The sequence below is a fragment of the Elephas maximus genome, chromosome 6 (genome assembly GCF_024166365.1).
Source record: "Elephas maximus indicus isolate mEleMax1 chromosome 6, mEleMax1 primary haplotype, whole genome shotgun sequence".
NCBI classification, from domain to species: domain Eukaryota; kingdom Metazoa; phylum Chordata; class Mammalia; order Proboscidea; family Elephantidae; genus Elephas; species Elephas maximus.
In genome coordinates, this window is record NC_064824.1 from 104380224 (window position 1) to 104403600 (window position 23377).

At 39.5% G+C, this 23377-nt stretch overlaps 1 protein-coding gene and 1 long non-coding RNA gene across 11 annotated transcripts in view; one reads left to right on the forward strand and one right to left on the reverse strand.

Annotated features, from left to right (window-relative positions):
* The window catches only part of PARD3B (par-3 family cell polarity regulator beta), a 1165226-nt gene that overhangs the window by 1098472 nt on the left and 43377 nt on the right, over window positions 1–23377 (forward strand). The gene's annotated exons all lie outside the window — the stretch shown is intronic.
* On the reverse strand, window positions 14926–20869 carry LOC126078414 (uncharacterized). The gene is made up of 3 exons (XR_007518031.1): window positions 20348–20869; window positions 16249–16446; window positions 14926–15222 (listed from the first exon to the last, which is right to left on the reverse strand). It is a non-coding gene; the product is annotated as an uncharacterized LOC126078414 (long non-coding RNA).

Below are 23377 nucleotides of genomic sequence, written 5' to 3' on the forward strand. Positions count from 1 at the left end.
TTCTGACTCATGGTGACCCCATGAAGATATCTTAGACCATATTAAAAATACACCCACATTCATTTTGAACATCTTTTAAGGTTCCTAAGAAAATGAAAAATGTTGAAACCTATAGCTTATAAACTAGAAATAAAATAAAATAATTATGAAATAAACTAGAATTAAAAGCAAAGGAACTTATGGGGATAAAAGAGAAGATATTTTTGAATCATGTATTTCTTATTCTTATATCAGTATGATAAACTTTCCCTAAGTAAAAACAAGATGGCCAACTTTTTCCATGCAACAATTATCCTGTCCTCAGTGGGAGCAGATGTGAGGATAAGTGGCTACCCCTAGGACTGTGCAGGGCACAACCTCTACAACCATATACATGACCAGGTTCCCAGCCCCCTGATTTCAAAATTTGAAAACCTCCATTGTGAGTTTAGTTGGAATATTAACTATTTAAAACATGTTAAGACCCATTACAATACTGATGTCCCCAAAGTCATTTTAACTGAATCTTGATGGAGGACAAATATTAAATCCCATAAAATTTTACTTTTTCTTTCATTTTGGGTAGTTTTTGCAAGTACTTGTAATGGGGCGTGGGGAAGGGAGCTAACAATTATTGAGTTCATGCTCTAGGAACTCTGGTGGTTACTTTAAATATGCTCATTTATCTCATGTTGTTGTTGTGCTGTTGAGTCAGAGTGACTCACAGTGACCCTATAGGACAAAGTAGAACTGCCCCGTAGGGTTTCCAGGGAGGGCCTGGTGAATTCAAACAGCCAACCTTTTGGTTAGCAGCCTGGGCTCTTAACCACTTCACCACTAGGGCTCCTTATCTCATGTAGCAAGCTTGAAATAAATAAATATCATTGTTTTTTTTTTTTTGGACAAAGAAACTGAGACTCAGAGATGTGAAATGGTACGGCCAAGACACACAGTAGCAGGATTTGGATTCAGTCCAGTGCTTTCTGCCTCTAAAACCTCTGGGCTTTCCACCACATCAAGTTGTCTTGTGCTAGGCTGACTGTAAATAGGTGGGAAAGAAGCATCAATAACGATTCTTTACTGACGCAGCCCTCACTCTGCTGACCGCACCCTAAAATCACTATAATGTATAACTGGAACGTTGACAGAACACACTCCCAATTAAAAAAAAAAAAAAAAAAAGTTGCCTTTGAGTCGATTCTGACTCAAAGTGACCCTACAGGACAGAGTAAAACTGTCCCATAGGGTTTCCAAGGAGCGCCTGGTGGATTCAAACTGCCGACCTTTTGGTTAGCAGCCAAGCTCTTAACCACTATGCTACCAGAGTTTCCAAACTCCCGATAGACATTTAAAATTACAAAGACAGCAAACTTGAACCACAGAGCTCCCCTTAGCCCATGTAAACACCCTCCTCCTTCTCGCTAAAATATCTTTTAGACAGTGGTCTTTTTTATGCCAATGTGTTTTAAAAAAAAAAAGGTACCATTTGGTTCCACATCAGCATTTAATAGTCAGAGAAGTAGTGTTGCTTCTTTCACCTCATAGTTCTGGTGAATCTTTAGCAGACATGGCTGAAAAGTAAATTCTTGATAACTGTGGTGGGACTGTTTCTCCCAGCTCTGCTGCTTCAAGTCTAGATAAGAGAACTTTGGCAGTCGATTTGCACGGCAGGCCACTGTAGCCCATCTGTGCCCCAGATCTCACTTAACAAAGGCCCCACAAACTCAGTCATTGTGCCAAGGTTGGTCTCACTCCATTATTACCAGCTAAGACAAACATTTGTGGTCCAAAAAGAGCAGCATCCAGAATGTATTCCTGCTCATATTCCAAGTCTTCAATTAAGCCTATGTAGAGGTGGTTGGGACTTGTCCCAATGGAGGGTTGTCGCACTAGACAATCAGCAGAATTGACCCTTATGGTTGAACACATAATGGCATGTTAAATGGGTAGGAACCTGGCAGGTCTCATTGGCCTTTCTCCACCAACAGCGCTCTGGAGCATCATTAAACCAAACCAATCCCCTTGATGTTGAGTCAATTCCTACTCACAGTGACCCTATAGGACAGAGCAGAACTGCCCCGTAGGATTCCCAAGGCAGTAATCGTTGTGGAAGCCAACTGCCACATCTTTCTCCCATGGAGTGACTGGTGGGTTCGAACAGCCAAGCACTTAACTACTGTGCCACCAGAGCTCCTTGGTGCATCATTAGTACCCTTTAAACCTGTCATTGTTTGAAAGTGAAGACAGGGCGGTGACTGCTCAGATAAGCTTTCTCCCCACTAATTGCTTACATGTAGCAGAAGCAAATGTAGACTCATTTCCAGAAAATGATAGTGTCTGACAGCTTGGTTTTTGCAAGGTACCAGAATAAGCTGTAATTGTTGCAGCAAAGGTTTATAATGGAAAATAAGCACTTGGAGCTATTTTGAGAAGGAGTTTGCCACAGTAAAGCTTTCCCCCTGAAATAGTCTTATAAAATCATGATGGAGTTTGTATCAGCCTCCTTGGTCACTTTCCACTGATATGTTGGTATCTTCGACAATTTATGTTAAATGGCCTGGGCTGTGCCACAACCCTGTATAGTTTTTTCCAACATCAAAATCAGGTCCATACATAAGACAGAGCTTCTAGCCAGTGTTTTATATGAGTAATTTCCAGATGTGCTGCATGTCATGTGGCCAAGATAATGTGATGATGACCTTCTACGGGCCAGGTATAGACAAGTTACTTATGTTACCACCTTGTGAACAGCTGGAATTCCTTTTACTGCTCTAATACCAATTCAGTTCTGTTCTGACACCAGCTGCAATGCAGTTCTTCTTCTGACTCTAACTACCCAGAGTTAGGTCCAAACTTCATATGTTAAGGGTACAGACTACTAAGTATGCCCAATATTTCAGGCATCAGCCGCAAGTTCCCAGGCCATCCATACTTCTGACCAACAGGCTACAAATTCAGAGGTTTGTTAATTTTCAGGAAGGCACTATACTTACAGTTTTATTACAGCAAGAAAGATTCAAAAGAAGAGATGCATAGGATGAGGTCTGGGAGGATCCCCAACTTGGAGCTTCTATTTCTCCAAGGATGGATTACCCTCCCAGAGTATCAATGTCTGTCACCAACCAGGAAGCTCACATGAGCTTCAGTGTCCTGAGATTTTATGGTAGTTTCACTGCATAGGCATGGTTGATTGAAGACTTGTTAGCAACCTTCGATATGCAGATGACACTACCTTGCTTGCAGAAAACGAGGACTTGAAGCTCTTACTGATGAAGATCAAAGACTTTTTTTATGTTGAGGTGTATGGATTACACCTCAACATAAAAAAAAAAAAAATCCTCACAAATGGACCAGTAAGCAACATCAAGATAAAAGGAGAAAAGATTGAAGTTGTCAAGGATTTCATTTTACTTGGATCCACAATCAACACCCATGGAAGCAGCAGTCACGAAATCAAATGATGTATTTCATTGGGCAAATCTGCTGCAAGAGACCTCTTTAAAGTGCTAAAAAGCAAAGTTGTCACTTTGAGGATTAAGGTGCACCTCACCCAAGCCATGGTGTTTTCAATTGCCTCATATGCATGTAAAAGCTGGACAATGATGAATTGATGCCTTTGAATTATGGTGTTGGCAAAGAATATTGCATATACCATGGACTGCCAGAAGAACAAACAGATCTGTCTTGGAAGAAGTACAGCCAGAATGCCCCGTAGAAGCAAGGATGGCGAGACTACTTTTCACCTACTTTGGACATGTCAGGAGAGACCAGCGAGGACATCATGCTTGGTAAATTAGAGGGTCAGTAAAAGAGAAGAAGACTTTCAACAAAATGGACTGACACAGTGACTGTAACAATGGGCTCAAGCATAGCAAAGATTGTGAGGATGGTGCAGGACCAGGCAGTATTTCCTTCTGCTGTACGTAGGGTCGTTATGAGTGAGAACTGACTCGATGGCACCTAACAACAACAACAACATGACATGATAGATTTATGTTTCTAATTTTTTTTTTTTCTAGCTTCAGGGTGGAAAATAGATTGGAGGGAGGCTGGAATAGATGCAGAGTTTAAAAGTTATTGCTATAGTTCATGTGAGAGATGTTGGTCTCTTATATAAGGGTAGTAACAGGGACAGTGGACGTGGAGAAAAATGATGGCAAGAACTGTCCGAACGTGATGATGAATTGCATATGGGATGGGAGTAAGTGAAGCCAGGTGTCAAGAATGAATCCAGGAATGAATTCACTCAAAACAGCATGGGTTCAAAGAGAAAATGCTAGAAGAGTGCCAGGTTTGGGGGGGGAGATCATGAGTGTGGGTTGGGACATGATAGATTTGAGGTACCTTTCAGACTTCCAGAAGGAGAGTCTAATGACATGTGCGGTAGAGATGGCTCAACATGGGTTGGGTTTATCACCGTTCTTATTCAACGTTGTGCTGGAAGTCCTAGCGAGAGCAATTAGGCTAGATAAAGAAATAAAGGGCATCCAGATTGGCAAGGAAGAAGTAAAAGTATCTGTATTTGCAGATGACATGATCTTATACACGGAAAACCCTAAGGAATTCTCGAGAAAACTACTGAACCTAATAGAAGGGTTCAGCAGAGTATCGGGATACAAGATAAACATACAAAAATCAGTTGGATTCCTCTACACCAACAAAAAGAACATTGAAAAGGAAATCACCAAATCAATGCCATTTACAGTAGCCCCCAAGAAGATAAAATACTTAGGAATAAATCTTACCAGAGATGTAAAAGACTTATACAAAGAAAACCACAGTACACTTCTGCCAGAAGCGAAAAGAGACTTACATAAGTGGAAAAACATACCTTACTCATGGATAGGAAGACTTAACATTATAAAAATGGCTATTCTACCAAAAGCAATCTATACATTTAATGCAATTCCGATCCAAATTCCAATGACATCCTTTAATGAGATGGAGAAACAAATCACCAATTTCATACAGAAGGGAAAAAGGCCCTGGATAAATAAGGCATTACTGAAAAAGAAGAACAAAATGGGAGGCCTTACTTTACCTGATTTTAGAACCTATTATACTGCCACAGTAGTCAAAACAGCCTGGTACTGGTACAACAGATACGTAGACCAAAGGAACAGAATTGAGAATCCAGACATAAATCCATCCACATATAAGCAGTTGATATTTGACAAAGGCCCCCAAACTGTTAAATGGGGAAAAGACAGTCTTTTTAACAAATGGTGCTGGCATAACTAGATATCCATCTGCAAAAAAATGAAACAAGACTCATACCTCACTCTGTGCACAAAAATGAGCTCAAAATGGATCAAAGACCTAAATATAAAATCTAAAATGATATAGATCATGGAATTAAAAATAGGGACAATGTTAGGAGCCCTAATACATGGCATAAACAGTATACAAAACATTACTAACAATGCAGAAGAAAAACTAGATAACTGGGAGCTCCTAAAAATCAAACACCTGTACTCATCCAATGACTTCACCAAAAGAGTAAAAAAATTATCTGCAGACTGGGAAAAAGTTTTTAGCTATGACATTTCCTATCAGCACCTGATCTCTAAAATCTACATGATACTGCAAAAACTCAACTGCAAAAAGACAAATAACCCAATTAAAAAATGGGCAAAAGATATGGACAGACACTTCACTAAAGAAGACATTCAGGTAGCTAACAGATACATGAGGAAATGCTCAGGATCATTAGCCATTAGAGAAATGCAAATCAAAACTACAGTGAGATTTCATCTCACTCCAACAAGGTTGGCATTAATCCAAAAAACACAAAACAATAAATACTTCAGAGGCTGTGGAGAGGTTGCAACACTTATACACTGCTGGTGGGAATGTCAAATGGTACAACCACATTGGAAATCAATTTGGCGCTTCCTTAAAAAGCTAGAAATAGAACTACCATATGATCCAGGAATCCCACTCCTTGGAATATATGCTAGAGAAATAAGAGCCTTTGCACGAATAGATATATGCACACCCATGTTTATTGCAGCACTGTTTACAATAGCAAAAAGATGGAAGCAACCAAGGTGCCCATTAACGGATGAATGGATAAATAAATTATGGTATATTCACACAATGGAATACTATGCATAGATATAGAACAGTGATGAATCTGTGAAACATTTCATAACATGGAAGAATCTGGAAGGCATTATGCTGAGTGAAATTAGTCAGTTGCAAAAGGACAAATATTGTATAAGACCACTATTATAAGAACTCAAGAAATAGTTTAAACAGAGAAGAGAATATTTTTTGATGGTTATGAGAGAGGGGAGGGACGGAGGGTGAGAGAGAGGTATTCAGTAGATAGTAGATAAAAACTACTTTAGGTGACGGGAAAGACAACACACAATACAGGCGAGGTCAGCACAACTGGACTAAACCAAAAGCAAAGAAGTCTCCTAAATAAACTGAATGCTTTGAAGGCCAACGAAGCAGGGGCAGGGGTTTGGGGACCATGGTTTCAGGGGATATCTAAGTCAACTGGTATAATAAAATCTATTAAGAAAACATTCTGCATCCCACCTTGAAGAGAGGCGCCCGGGGTCTTAAACGCTAGCAAGCGGCCATCTAAGATGCATCAATTGGTCTCAACCCACCTGGCTCAATGGAGAGTGAAGAACACAAAGGACACAAGGTAATTACAAGCCCAAGAGACAGAAAGGGCCCCATAAACCAGAGACTACATCATCCTGAGACCAGAAGAACCAGATGGTGCCCAGCTACAACTGATGACTGCCCTGACAGGGAACACAACAGAGAACCCCTGAGGGAGCAGGAGAGCAGTGGGATGGAGACCCCAAATTCTCATAAAAAGACCAGACTTAATGGTCTAACTGAGACATGAAGGACCCCAGGGGTCATGGCCCCCAGACCTTCTGTTGGCCCAGGACAGGAACCATTCCCAAAGCCAACTCTTCAGACACGGATTGGATTGGGCAATGGGTTGGAGAGGGACGCTGGTGAGGAGTGAGCTACTTGCATCAGGTGGAGACTTGAGACTATGTTGGCATCTCCTGCCTGGAGGGGAGATAAGAGGGTAGAGGGGGTTAGAAGCTGCTGAAATGGACACGAAAAGTGTTTAGGGGTTAAAAATCCAATTAACTCTCAAATGGTTTAGGAAATAATAATATGTTAGTCTAATAATATGTGTACATGTAATATAAAGGGGGCCAGGAGGAAAGGGAACAGAATGGAAGAAAAGAGAGAATGAATGGTAAAGTAAGCAGGGCAAAATGTAAAAGAAATGGTGAACATGGTTAAAGGATATAGGAAGTTTGTTGTACTATTCCTGCAACAATGTCAACAACAACAAGGAATGGTGATTTTCTAGTAAAAATTTGAAAGCAAAAAAGCCCTTGTTCTGGCATCTTAGGCTGGGTGCCCCCCAAAAGCAGACCCTGAGACAGGGGTCTCAGTGCAAGTGGTTTTATTTGGGAAGCTATTCCAGGAAGCACTGAAAGAGGAACAAGGAATGGAAGAGAGAAAAGCCAATGTAGAGTGCATTAATAAGTAGGTTACTGGTGCAGGCAGAGGGGTGCAGTTCTGCTGGGAACCTCTGGAGATAGTATGGAATGTACTTCAAAGTTGTCCCACGTGAGGTGCAAGGATGTTGAGCTATTTGTCTTTCAAGTCCCATTTGTTATTGTCTCAAGATCGCCACTGAGAGTGCCAGCTCCCTGGCACTTCTGCCTGTCCAGGTCACTGGCGAGAGAAAGCCTCAAGAGGAGAAGCAAAAATACCTCCAGTAGGATTCCCTGGGCATATAGTGGACCAGAAGCACTGAGAGGATATGGGTGGACCATGACAGTGCTGCTATTGCTTGTGAGTGTGAATGATTTTTTCCCAGGGTCGAAGTGAATCAGTCTTGGTTGCCTTTCGTGAGAGAAAAATACATAGTTATTAAGTAGCCCTATACAGTCTTGATGCCTTTGCTTTATTTTTGGAGTGGGTGCTCTGTGAATTGTTCATGTCTTATCTGGAATACAATGAATACCAATAACATCAACAGAGCAGCCCAAGAGAATAACCCTGGAAGAATGTATTTCTGGTTTCTCTTTGTTTCACTCAAATGTACAATTCATCAAAATGATGTAAGGTCTTTGACAAGTTCATTTTCTGTTGAGCCCAAGCTCAGAACATCACTGAAATACAGCAGCAGTGCTGGGATACCCCTGAAATTATAGAAAACCTCAGGAAAATGGAAATTTGGTACTAAGGTGCCTGTACCTATCAATGAATGATGAGGGTTTGAATGTCTGCAGTGACTTTACTTAAGATCATGGCTGCAAATACCCACAATGTCAAGTTCTACATGGATTTCAACATGCCACCATTGTTGCAATTAATAACAGGAGGATTTTGGCCAAATGCAAGGACTAGCCTTATGACTCTGACCATGTTGAACTGTGGTCTCCACAGTCTCACCTTAGACTTTCTGTTAAGGTGTTATATCCATGAAGCCTATATAACTTATCAATCATACCCAGTTCAATTAAGATGCTGTGTTCATCTCCCTGTATATGTCATAAGTCAAGCAGCCTCCAGGATAAATTCCTAAAGTGTAATTACCAGGTCAAAGAATGTGAATATTTTTAAGTTCTTGATATATATTGCCAAATTGACCTCCAAAAAGGTTATACCAATTCATACCCCCACTAGCACTGAGTATAAATCATTTTTTAAAACCTATGTCAATTTAATAGGTTAAAAAGTAATAATTATGATCAGAAATTGTTTTAATTTGTAATTCCCTTACTCTTAGAGAGGTTAAACTTTTCTCGTATGTTTACTGGAATTTGAATTTTTTTTTTTTTTATTTATTCTGTTTGCATATCCTTCTGTGTAGGTGCTTCTCTTTTTCTTCTTGATTTACTACAGCTCTTCATCTATTAACATTAACGCTGTCGTAGGTTAAAATTATTTTCATTTAGCTTTAAATTTTCTTTATAGTAAATGGAAATTTGTAGTTTTTTATAGTTAAATCCTTCAATCTTTTGCTTTATGATTTCTTTGCTTTCATATGCAAATTGTTCTCTCCTTTCATGAGATCAGATAAATATTTGCCCATATTTTCTTCTAGTTATTTTACTAATTCCTTTATTTTGACACTCTTACTGTAGGAATGCTTTGAACACACATATCACCCTAAGCAGTAATGCACTTTCATAACATAGTTTCAAGCAATATCAACCGGAATATCTTTGTAATTATAAAGAACGCATGGGGGCCTCAACAGTCACATTAGATGGCTTTGTACAAACTTTGTGGAAGATATCCATGCAGTTTATCGACTCAGAGTCAATTTATAGTCTTACTCTGACTGCAGTTAGGCCATATGTCAGGATACTAGAGTGTCCGGGAGCATTCTGGCCTAGACCCTTGGAATGTGATACAACCCCAGGTCTTCAGGGTCTTGTGAATACCCGAGATCACCAAATGGGCTTCTTTCTTAAGGCAGCTCCTTCTCTTGCAGAATATACTTCTCTCCTTGAGTCTCTGTCTGCTGATGTGACCCTCCTCAATGTGAGTGAGGTGTACCCATTGAACTGGCTTGTGTGGCCTGCATCTTCTGGAACCTGTGTTCCTGCGTTCCTCAGTTCTGATAAGAACTCTACCTGTGATCCTTATAGACAGCATTTATGATATTGTAACTTGATTTTTGAAGCCCTGGTGGCTCAGTGGTTAAGAATTTGGCTGCTAACCAAAAGGTCAGCAGTTCAAATCCACCAGTCACTCCTTGGAAACCCTATGGGGCAATCCTACTCTGTCCTGTAGGGTCCCTGTGAGTCGGAATCGACTTGATGGCAGCAGGGTTTTTGTTTGTTTAAGATGCTTTTGCAGTCTCTGTGAGAAAGAGATGCAGTTTTACTGGAGAGAGACTTGAGACAGTATACATGTCAATTTGGACAGTTCCGTAGGAATTGTTAGAGGAAAGGGGGCCTAGGTATAACTAAATTGTCCGTTGATCAGTTTCCGAGGATCCCTAAACTACCTGACATTATGGGCCAAGTTCCTATGAATAATATTTTACCCATATTTCTGGAAAGGTTTTGTGTCCCAATAAAGTTAAGACTTACTGAATTAGAGGGGATTTAGTGAGTCATTTTAAAAGAACCTCACATTATAGCACCTATGTGACTAGCTTTTATTTGTTTTCTTCTTCAATAAAATGACAATGCTCTCGCTAAGACTAGTTCATTTATAAAAATTTGTAAAAAAGGAAATACCCAAAGAATAGCTTACCATGTTGGTGAGAAGGTTGTCTTCAAAATCAGTATGAATATAATACAGGCAGTCCCTGGGTTACAAACGTCCAACTTACATACAGCCCATAGTTGTGATCTAACCGTGTAAAGCCTATTGTTATATTAAAAATTGAAGGTACATATAATGGTTCCTAATAACAAACGGGTGCTACTTTGGGACGTGCATCAAAACGTTATTACTGTATTATTATGTTGAAGATGTTCTAGTGTATCTGAAAGTGTTTCTTTAATGCTATTATGCATAGAAAGGTACATTATATACTATATACTCAGACAAGCATTTGACTAACTGACGTTGGATCCTAACCATACCTAGCTGTTTCAATTTATGTACAAATTTGACTTAAAGACAGATTTAGGAACAGAACTTATTCGTAATCCGGGGACTGCCTGTAGTCTTAGCAAGAAACCTTATTATGGCCTACCGTTCAGCCCCACACAGCATAGTGTGTGTTTACATGCTTCTATTCTGGGCCCTGACTTTTTGTTCTGTTTTTAACAGGACAAAACCTTTTCCAGCAAATAAATCCCAGAAGCAGGTTGAATGGCATCAAACTCTTGACTGTTGCCTCCATCCCCTCCCCCCAACTATCATACCCACTGGCAATATGAACTACAGGATCTGCTTAAGTTTCAGAGGCCAGATTTGTGTGCTCACCACTGCTGCCTAAAGAAGGATTTAGACATTTGCTGCCTTCCCGGCTTTCAAAAAATTGCATCCTGGTCTCATACCCAGAAAGTAGAGAGGGTAAACACGTGTGAGAATGAGCAAGCAACAATCTTTATCAGAACAAAAAGCACTGTGAAGCCTGTAGTAGATTTTAGCAACATACAACCACAGGACATCCAGAGAAAGTAAAGTATTAATACCAAGCCATAGCCACCCCATGCATGTGTGTGTGTGTGTGTGTGTGTGTATATATGTATATGTACATATGTATATACACACACCTATATATGTCCATATATATATATATATTAAATAAATAGTTCATTTAATGTACTTACCATATCATTATACAGTTGCTTATGTGCCACTGTCAACAGTTTATATTTGAAGAGAATAGAAACGTTAGCTGCTGGTAGAAGGCAAATGTATTTTATACATTCTTATTTCTAAAAGCCAAATGTCCTCAAGTAAAATACTGATCAATGGCTAAAAATTTAAGGGTTGCTATATCTTTGTCTCATAATATGGATTTGTGGTGTAATCTAGCCTTTCCTTGACCTTTTTGCCTAATGGTGGGATATTAATAGGAGAAAAATGGTTACATAAAACATCCTCTGATGTGAACGTTTTTTAACATATAAGTAATTTCAGGTGGCTAAGGATGGAATGAGCTAACCTGAAAATAACAAGCTGCTCACTGTCTCAGCCAAATTAGGCTTAATGCTGAAAGGCATTCCTTAAGAAGTCAAGTAGGCCTGGGGTCAAGCCGCCAGGCCATGGAGTGCAGCTGTCAGACCACCTTTTGCAATCTCCAAGGGAGCAACCAAAGAAAACCCAACAAAGAAAATATCTCAAAGAATCAATAGGGAGAGTTAAAACAAAAATAACCAGATGTCCCAGAAGACTCTATTGGTATTATGAAGAAGGCTCGAGCAAGACTAACAGGGTTTGGATTTTATCAACCTTACTAATAAAAGTCACTTGGCTCTCCATTGAGAAGAGCAGTTGGTACAATACGGACAGGTTTTAAAGACCATTAATTTCTTGAAATGAAACAGCTGGCCTTATTGGCTATTAAATAATGAGTCAGATTCTCCCCAGCGCCCAAGTCACTCTCTGGTAGTAAATTAGACATTTAGGGAGGCACATTAACTCTTTAAGAAGATTAGAGTTCGATTTAGTGTACTTTATGCTTAGGAGGAAAGTTATAGGGAATCTGGCTGAAGCTTAGCAGAGTAAAGATGGAGACAAGATGGAATCAGATAGAAGAGAGTAAATCTACAACTTATGTCAACTAAGCAGCTCAGGTAAGCACAGGACATTTGAGAAGTTGAGTTGGCAAGGGACGTTCAATGTAATGTTCCACAGTAGGGAGAGATCTAGAAGGTAGGGAGAGTTGACTGTTCATTGATTGGTTTATTCATGGACTGATTCATTCAGTAATTTTTTTTTTTTTTTTTATGTTGCTGGCACTGAGTAAGGCACTGAGGTGATATTCTTCAACAAAACACATTCCTTTCCCCAAGATCTTTAGTCTACTCTCTGGAAGCTTAGGTTGGGGAAGGGAGAGAGAGGCAAGTAAATAGACGATTGCAATAGAATACAACCAGTGCTAAAACTCTATATGCAAACATAGAATTCAAAGTAAGGAAGTGGGAAGACATACAGTTGTGAAGCACCTTATACAGTATGCTGATGACATTGACTATCCAGAAAGCCATTGAAGGCTGATCATTTCATGGAGAATAAAATAGAGACAGAAGACTGGAATCAGAAAGGGTAATGTAAAATTGTTCAAATAATCCCAGTGAAAAATACTGAAGGCCTGAAATGAGTCTGTAACCACAGGGAACAGCAGGAATGAAAGAGAGCTGTGTGCTGCTAAGGAGGTAAATTGACATGACTTGTTGGCTGATTAGGTATGGGCGTTGAGGGCAAGTGTGGTGCCAAAGATGGTGTCCATATCTGGGGCTTGGACAGCCTGGTGGATGGGGATCATTCTTTTCTCAGTAGATGGCGAGGATGGTGAATTAATTTCCTAGGGCTGCTGTAACAAAATACTACAAACTGGGTGACTTAAGACAAAAGAAATTTATTCTCCCAGTTCTGGAGGCTAGAAGTCCAAAATCAGGGTGTCGGCAGTGTTGATACCTTCTGAGCGCTCTGGGAGAGAATCTATTTCTTGCCTCTCTCCTAGCGTCTGGTAATGGCTGACAATCTTTGGCTGACTCCATCTTCACATGGCCATCTTCCCTTTGTCTGCCTGTGTCTCTTCTCCTCATTTTATAAGGACACCACTCATAATGGATAAGAGGACACCCTACTCCAGTATGACCTTATGTTAATTAATTATATCTGCAAAGACCCTATTTCTAAATAAGGTCAAATTCACAGGTACCAGGGTTTAAGACTTGAATATATCTTTTGGGGGGGACACAGGGTTTGGCAGAAAGGTAGTGCTGTGACAATATTGGGCCCTAAAAGAATGACAGGACTGCACATAGACAGCTAGAAGAAATCATCCATGGTACCATCTAGTGAGATTCGAAAAGTACCTAGTAAAAGGAAATGGAGATTTATAAAGCTGAATAATTCTTAGAGTTTACACCAAACCCCTTGAACAGTATTTTGCTTTATTTGGTTTTCCAGCATAAAAGATGCAGATTTCTCCAAACTGGAATCATAGTGTTTTTCACCATGAAGAGTATTCAGATGATGGGAAAGGAACATGTAGGAAATAATCATCTCTCGAAAAGCCACCTGTTTTTACCCAGAACTTCAATAGTTAATAAAATACCAATATGAATATCAGGAAATTTATACTCTATATAAAAAGTAGAAAAATTGCATGGGTTGCAGACTAGACAAATTAACAGTTCTTCCTCTGGCAGCACGGAGAATCTATACTGTGGCTTCTTTCTGTGGTATGAGGTGAAACGTGCCAACAAATTGGCTTGGATGAGGGAAGTATTGACAATATGGAAGAAATTATATATTGGGGAAAAAAAGGAAGACATGCTTTTATATTAAAAGGTGTTGACAACTTCACCACAGAATAGCAGAATTGTCCTTAAAGATAAAACACTTCTTATTTCAGAATTTCAGAAACCACAGTTACAAGGTTATACCATGTGCAGCAAAAGTCATTTTTGGAATGAAAACTGACATCAAAGTTTACTAAACCAATAACCCTGTGGCAAATATATGGTGAGAACCTCATTCTTTAGGAATGTGAAAAGCATAAAATTAAAAGGGCGGAGAGTTCATGAATTGCCTAAAGAGAACTTAGCAAGAGCAGGCAACAAACAGGACTAAACATGTCACTCAGTGTTTTTTGCAAGTCAAAGTATCATCCTGGGGCCAGAAGTTCCTTATGATACCAAGTGCATCACAGTTCCAGAAAGAGGTTTCCAGATAAAGGGCATCACGCACCATGTCTACCCTCCATGTAAACACTGTAGTTCTCTGTCTCCAATGAGAGGTGTGTGTTAATTGGCTACCACCACAAATTGTAGTGGACAATTGCTCTTCTAGAATAATTTCAAAAACATCTACACCCACAGTGCTTGCTTGTATCAACTGTTCTTTTCAAAGAGACCTGCTCATCATCCCCAGTAGTAATTACACCCATTATCTAGCATACACTAGAATAAATAAAGGCTCGTTTACTTAGCAGTCTGACTGGGGGCAGCTCCACATCATTTTAACTTGCTTCTTTAAAATTTGCTTAACAGGAGACAGTGCTCTTCCCTCCATGGTTCAGATAAAGAGTTTAAAAACGGGAATTTTTGGGTTAAAATGTATATGATAATATGCTTTTCTGTATTGATAAGGAGAGTGGGCTAGAAAGTAGGGAGGCTTTGGGACCTGCAGGAGCTGTGAAGGAAAGAAGTCGCTGAGGAGTTAAACGGAGAGAGCCATGGCTGTCGTTAAATTGTATATGTAAAAAATACTGGTAAATGTTTCGACTGTTTATGCCACCCGGGATCACAATAAAACAAACAAACAAACAAAGCATAACTTATAACTAGCACAGATGCATCACATTTTGTATGTTTACTAAAAAATTTAATTTGATAAATTCGAACATTAAAAAAATATAAATTTTGTAAGCCAGTTTGGCCATTTCCTTATTGTTAATGTATCAGGAGCCTTAGAAGATGTGACTTACCTGGACCTCTTTCAATATCTAAGAAATCAAAGGTGTCAGGCTATGTTGTCTTTAAGGTCCCTTTAGCTCTAAAAGTTGATGGTCACCCAGGTTGTCTTTGATCATTGCATCTACAGAATAATAAAAAAGCTGGTATTAATTGTAAAAAAAAAAAAAAAAGAGAGAGAGAGAGAGAGGGTGCCAAAGGTATCATTTACAAACTTAAAAATAGAGTCTGAGGCTTCATCTGTCCAAAAAAGAAAGGTTCATCGTTTACTTTAGCCAGGGGGCCCATCTTGCAAGCACCCTTAGTGAAAAATGGGAAAGCAATCGTCTGCCCCTTTAACTATGTGTTGTATCAGGATACCTTTTTAAGTACTCTGCTGTTTTAAAATCTACCCAAACAAAAAAGTGTCAGGGGGAGCCAAGGAAAAACAATGTTTGACAAAAATATTTTTCTTAATTTTTATGCTTGAAATGTGTCAGGGAAATGGGACAAGATGACAAATGGGTACTAATTCTGAGGATCTGAGGCACAGTGGGCAAGAGGTGAATTTTAAAAGAGAAAGCAAATGTACATGGATTTTTATTCAAATCCCATCTGGGCCAAATTACAAAAAAAATAAAGCATGAGAGAGAACAAAGAATAAAAGTAGGATAAACAGGTAACATATATCTAAATATTTCACAAGCATAGTTTAAAGATGAATAAAGTTTTTTTTTCTTTCCCTGAGATAAAAACACTATGGAAATAAAGATTTCTTTATTTCCTTTAAAGGATATTTAACACTCTAACAGTGTCTCCAAGAATGCTGAGTCTCCCTCCTCTTGGCGAATGGTTTACTACAGTTGGTTTTTGGAAGCTACCACCTTCTTAACCTTCTGGGTGTTTGGCTTTCCTGGTGGATTGGTTCAGAACCAACCACTGCTTTTCTAAGAAAGATGTGTATTTATTTTCTGGCCTCTTCTTTGACATTTATTTCTGGAACATCCATCTGATTCTGGATCTTATTTCTGGAACACTGATAGGAAGCAGCTCAGGCCACAGGATAATACTTAGCCTTTCTGCTGTAGTGATGCAAAGGCCACACCTCACTGGATTGTTCTCCACATCAACGTCCATCCGCTCTCACGCAGATTTCTAGCTAATTTCTCACCTGAGATGTTCACAAGGGCCCAGCTCTGCACCGCTCCCACCAATGGGCCACTGAGCAGCTGCTCTTCCTCTGATGAGCCCCACAGCTGCCGCAACAATTGGCTTCCTTCAGACTCTGCTCTTCTGCCCGTTCTCTCCTTACCTTGGCAGGATGTTTATTCCCAGTGCGTTCAACCAAATAAACTTCTATTGTCGATGACTGCAGAAAATATAATCATGTGTTAGATGGAGTTTAATTAATATTGTGTCATCCAAAGTAAGAGTTTTAAATCCCTTGTCAGTTATATAACTATGTGCATTCAAAGAGCAAGGTCCACAAATAACATAAAACTTTATTTGCATATGTTTGTGACATTTAAGAAGTTAAGAAACATCTGTATTTAACCTTAATAATCACCTAGGCACCTGTACAGAAAACTGAAGTTAAATTGTTGGCAAAGTACATAAGCAGATGAAGGGGTATGTACTACAAAACATAAATAAGGAGTATACCTTTGCAAGATCTATTCTTATGATAATAAGAATAAATGATAAAAGTAGAATCATAAGAAGAAACAGTATGGACATGGTAATGTCAAAATGGAGTTACCCAAGGTCCACGTTTCAAGCTAACCATGTTACATCCAGATTTTATTGTTACGCAGTAATTATGTCATTTAACTTTGTAGCAGATCTAAATCTATGTCATTCTTATAAGGATTTTTACACTGACATATTCTATGAAATTATCCTTATATTTCATGCATTTATATAGCTCATCTCCCCACCTATAAAGTGTAAGCTTTTTGAGAGTAAGGATCATGTGTTCAGTTTTTCTGTGCCCTCTGCTGTGTTTAGACAAATTGTAGGTGCTCAGGAAATATTTGTTTTTTAAAATTGATTATAATGAGCTATGTTATAATAAAGTTTATCCATAGTAAGCGTACAAGTAATGTAAAGAAAAACTAGATTAGCCCGTAAAATGAATCAGGTTTTTAAGCTGTAAGAAAATGTATCTCTCTGCCTTACATTCCAATTGTTTATTCCTACAGGCCCTGAACCTTCTTTTCAAAACAGAAATGAGACATTTAAAGGCCCCCCCCTTTTTTTTTTTAGGCACTGAAACTTATTTCTTAAATTTTTGAGTAATTAAGAGAGGAATTAGCATGGCTTTTGGTTGTTATTCCTATACCAAGCTACTCAGAACTTACCTTAAAAAAAAAGGGGGGGGGGGAGAAAAAGAAGAGAAATCTAAGGAGAGGGGAGAAGAAAACTGTCCAAGCCAATGAGTTAATAGAAAAATCTGAGTGATCGGGAAAAAAAAAAAAAAAAAAACTTGTTGCTATGAGTCGGAATCAACTAGATTCCGACTCATAGCAACCCTAACAGACAGAGTAGGACTGCCCTACAGGGTTTCCAAGGAGCGTCTAGAGGATTCAAACTGCCGACCTTTTGGTTAGCAGCCATAGCTCTTAAACACTAGGCCGTCAGTGTTTCCTGAGTGATCCGCAGAAGGGGGAAAAAGCCGTTGTGGGTTATTCAGTTCTTCCTGGATGTCTCCTGTTCTCCTCCCCCAAGAGGAGATCTCCCCTGTGACCTGAAGATCTTCCATGATCTATCTGAAAATTTAAATGAACAGGCTGATGGAGCAGAGTCCCCAAAGGGTGTCCATGCGGATAGGGAAGGCAGCTGCGATTATGAAGCAGCACACACCAGAGGCTGCCAAGCTGTTGGGGGTTTTGTGTGAATGGATGACAGCTTTAATTTTGCTCCCCAGCAGATGTGATATCCAGCCCGCACTACTTGAAGCCAATTTTGCAAATCATATTTTGTGGCTAAAAATTTGTTTACTGTGCAAGTCCCATTTTGGAGGCCAAACTTCCTGGGTTTCAGGTGGTGCCTTTGCTGAGGTGGGACAGCTAAACAATGAGTCTCTTTTCCTTAATTGAAATGACAGCATACTCTTTCACAAATTAATCTTAAATTACCCATGTTTATATCCTTTAATCAGGATGGTAAAAACAGCACAGATAATTTTCTGCCCTATTCTTTTAATTTGTGTGTATGTGTGAGACTAATAATAGTTGATTGGTTCTTGACATTTCTTGCCCAACACAGTAGAGTTTTTCTCCAATGTGCTAGCTTAGACTGTTTACCATTTTATTCTCAATTATCTTTAAACATGCTTTTGTCTCCTATTATAGTTAACGAGGAGTAAGATTTAAATAATAGATTCCCCTGAGATTCCTTCTGTGAACTTAAAGATGATACTTTCATAAAGAGATTTGTTCCCTGGATTATATCTCATACTGAAATAAAGGCCTTCTTACTGGAAGAAATATTTCTTAAAAATGAGTGCTTGCAAGAAGTGTTCATCTGTGAACTTTTACCAATTAGAAATGGCTCCATACTTAAGACTCTTTAATAATGTCTGTTAAGCAGCATTTTAGCTCATTTTTATAACACTTGCAGGTTTGGTGATTTATATTAAACATTAAACATAATAAATTTAGATCTTTTTTCAAGTATGAGGCACAGCATCTCTGAATCACCCATTTTAGTAGAGTGCCCCTTGGAAGGCCAATCTCGCGCTATCATTCATGCCTGTAATAAAACACACGTCTCCTCTCTCTTCCTGGACATCTGTAATAATGGGAATGACATGTGTGCGGTGACACTGTAACAAGAGGGCGTGTTGATATTGCTTCGTGGCAGGGACTAAAGGGCCATGACCAGAGGGGAGCTGGGAACATGTATCACTGACTTGCTGTCTTGAATTTGGTACCAAAAGCCATACTAATTCCTTTCTTTTAATTACCCAAAAACTTAAGGAATAAGTTTCAGTCCTAAAAAGGGGCCTTTACATGTTTCTGTCTATACATAACTGGAATTTTTTAAAGAATTAATTACAAAGAGTAGAACTTTGAAACAAAAATGGACCTACCAATGATAGTCATCTCAGGCTTCTCAGACAAAGTGGTTAAGAGCTACAGCTGCTAATCAAAAGGTCTGCAGCTTGAATCCACCAGCCATTCCTTGGAAACCCTATGGAGAAGTTCTGCTCTGTCCTAGAGGGTCGCTATGAGTTGGAATCGACTCCATGGCAACGGCATTGGAGCCCTGATAGTGCAGTGGTTAAGAGAGAGCTCTAGTGAGCTACAGCTGCTAACCAAAAAGTTGGCAGTTCAAATCCACCAGCAGCTCCTTGGAAACCCTATGGGGCAGTTCTACTTTGTCCTCTAGGGTCGCTCTGAGTCAGAATTGACTCCACAACAATGGGTAACAATAGTCATATAAGAGAGATACGAAACCTTCCTATTTTTCAACCATTCCATAGATGGTTGTTTTCTTCTTCATCAGTTGAATCATGAGAACTGTTAGACACTAAAATACCTTGCAAAAACCTACCCTCCTTGATGCAACAATAATTTCAATAACCTTCTTCAGAATTATCATGACAAGTTTAACTCTAAATTGTCCTATTTCATACTGGAAGTAACTTGTAATATCAAGTAAGATCTTCCTGCCATTTGAGTATACAATACTTGGATATTTTTGGAAATAAAGTCTCTTAAATTGAGGTAACACTCATATTTCAAGCATTTGATAGGATCAATGTTAACTAACATTTTCAATTAGAAGATACCTGTAGAGTCTGAAACAATTAATTTGATGTTCTTAGAATAAAAAGATGGTGGGAGAAGACATAATTCTAGTTTTCTAGCACATGATAATTATCTTCTCTGAGACAACTTTTGTGAATTGGATTTAGGCCCTGGCAGTGGCCCCAGCCCCAGGTGAGGTTCCTGGTCCTGCTGTCTTGGTTTCTGGCTGCCATTTGGAAATAACTAGGTGGGAAGGAACTGGTGAGCCAGCCCAAATCCAGTGCTCATGTAGGCAGTCCTCAATCTTCAGCAGGCTGTATTTCTACATCCTGTGTATGTACCAAGTGCTCTGGAACTTAGGATGCATTTCCTCATAAAAACAATGCTCTACCCAGTAAGCAGGTTGGCAGGCTTGCTGCTACACAAACCTATTTAACCCATTATATAATTGAAGTGCTGTCCACAGGAAAAAAAAGTTTTAAAATTATTGCAGCTTTGCGACATTGGCTGACACACCTGCTGCAGAGTGCGCTTTCTCTCCAGAGTGTGGACTCAGGTTAATTCACACCCTTTTGCCTTCTGGGGCACGACTCTAGAGTTCCAAAACAAAAAATGAAAAGAAACAGAATGAAGAAACATTACCTTTAAGAATACCATTACAATGCTGGTAATTAAGCAGACAGAAGTATATAAAATCGAATAAGAAATCGTGTTTCATCTGTTTTATAATTGTACTTGAGGAAAAGCAGATTCAATCAGAGAAGGATGAGGAAGTAGCTGGAAGCTGTTGCTGAAGTTCTTAAGGAGACCTCTGCGCACTGCCCAGGTTTGATGGTTTTTGTTCCAGTGGGATATTTTTTTCTTAGAAAATTCTGTAGAGTAGTAATCTATATTATTGCCTTTTCCTCAGATATTTTTGGCAATGGAGCAAAGGGCAAATGGAACCAAAAGAAACAAGGAAAGTTTTTTCTTGAGGTGTCTGGGCAGAAGTGGGTGGGGTAGGGGAGGAAGTGGAGCTCTATTAGAGAAAGATTCTGATGGCATTAACTGAGTTGTTTATTCGTAACACCCAGAGGAAAACTGGGCATGCTCCATTCTCTTGCTGACTGGTACAGGGGAGATAAAAAGGAAGGGATGAAGAAGAAATGTCCTGGCCAGCAGTTCCCTATGGTAGCTGGAGAAAGAGGCACAGAACCAGGACAGCTGGGTGGCTGAACTGGCCACTCTGAGGGTAATAGGAAAGGGAACAAAAAGTGGGTAATTGGTTGTTAGTGTGTGCATGTGTGTGTGAATAGATAACTTAATTGTATAAAAATACAGTTAATTTTGTAAAAAACTTTTACATAACAAATTGCTGTTAAATCAACTCTGACTCATAGTGACCCATGTGTGTGACAGAGTAGAACTGTGCCACTTACAAAAGCAGTCCGAACATACTCCGTATGAACCATAAGGACATAGAAAGATGCAGACAGATTTTCAACATTGTACTTTATTTTACTGGGAATTCTTATTACGAAGAGCCATGCTAAATGGTGACAACCCTAAGACACTAAGTAGCATTTTCAGATGTTTTATCTTTGAAATTTGATTTGTAAATACTCAGGAATGGGATTACAGGTTAAAAATCCCAGACAATTAATCACAATTGAAAACAATTTTTTCTAGACACGTGCTGTCCAATATGGTAGCTACTGCCACATGTGGCTCTCAAGTACTTGAACTGTGACCAGCCTGAACTGTGATGTGATGTAGGTGTAAAACACACATGGGCTCTAGTACTAAACCCTAAAACAAACTGAAGACTAATAAGTATGAAAAAATGATTTTGTTTAATACTGATTACATATTGAAATGCTAACATTTTGGATACACTGGGTGACATAAAATAAATTATTACCATTGGCTTCACCCATTTCATTTTACTTTCAAATTTAACTACTAGAAAATTTTAAATTATATATATGGTTGACACTATTTTCACTGGGGAGCATTGCTCTAAACTCTACAACAAAGAGAGTCCATCTAGACATAGTAGTGGTAGCTTCAGTCTGAAGGGCATGTGTTCAACCTGAGCCTCCTGTATTTGGAAAACACTTTTTTTTGCCCCTGAAATTGTCAATAATACCAGGCACACCTGGATTTCTGGATAATTGCACCCACAAGTGGCTACATGCAGACACAATTAGGTGCTTGCAACTTATTTGAAGGCACAGGTGTCTAATTGCGCCCACAAATGGCCATTTGGCAGGCACCACTCATTGTGCACACAGCTGCTTATAGGCAGAAAATGGCACCAACCAAAAAGGAGGCCTGGGTAACAGAGGCATGAAAATAGATCCCGTGTAACCTCGAAGCATTGGTATTATCGCTCCTGTCTGGTTCAGTCTTTTTTGTGGAATGCCCACTTAGATGTTTAGGACAGGAGGCATATTGGGAACGCATAGGCTAGGAAATGAAAGTGCATATGCCGCATCTCACAAAATAAATGCCCTCTTGAGCTTTTAAGTAAATTGGGGCTAACAAAACCCACATTGTCGGCCCGAGGAGCCTTAAAGTGGATTCCGCCCTGCTGGGACCAGCTAAAAATGATGGAGTGTGTGAGAATCCCTGAGGACCCTTTGGTAAATAGTAGTTTTTAAACAGTTAATCCAACCTAATGAATCATTTAGTGGGGATGGGAAGGCCAGAGTGGTAGCCTCAGGAAGAATCTGGCCGGCAGGCACTTATTTAAATGTGGAGCAGTTAGAGCAGGGGAGGCCAGCTTGTAAGCCGGGAGCCGCGGTACAGGTCAGCATCTCCAGGCAGAGCGTAATTGATATCCCCAGCTCTCATAACAGCTGAAACAATAAAGCAGGACATGGAAACACGTTCCCTTACACAGATTTCAGTGTCCAAAGGAAATGTGGGGAGACACTTGGGCCCTGCCTCTTCAACTTTTAGGGCAAGCATGGGGAATAAGGAGTCTGCTCTCTTTTTTCCCCTTTCATATTTCAGGAAGGGCTTTGAACTGGATTTCAGTAGCTTTGTGGTCTCCTGCAGAAAGAAAGCCTAATCAGGACTGTTGACCCTAAATATAAACCCACAGGCCAAAGCAGATTTGGTATTCATGAAATCTACACCTTTTGTTCATCAGAGCAGCTCAGCCCGTGTGCACCACAAAATGGAGGGACCAGGCCTTGAATTCTCAGCTCTAGGAAGGCCCAGGAGTCTTTTGGGCAAGGTCAGGAAATTGGAACCACAGCAGTTTGACTTGGTTTTTCCAGGGCAGAAGAAAAGATTTTCTCCTAAGGAGTGATTGCTTTTGTAGCGTGCACTTATTTGCAATATAAGTAAGTCCATGATTTACCCACCTTGACAAATTCTCTCTCTGTCTTGTATCTTCATAACCCTTTGTGTCTGCTCTTTATTTATGATGATAGCCACCCATTCTTGAATGGCAATGCTATTATCATAAATCTCCATAAAAAGCCAATTCTTGGTTCAAGTTACTACAGGCTGAATATGAGGAAGACAACCTGAAAACACATATTCGTGGTCTTCTTT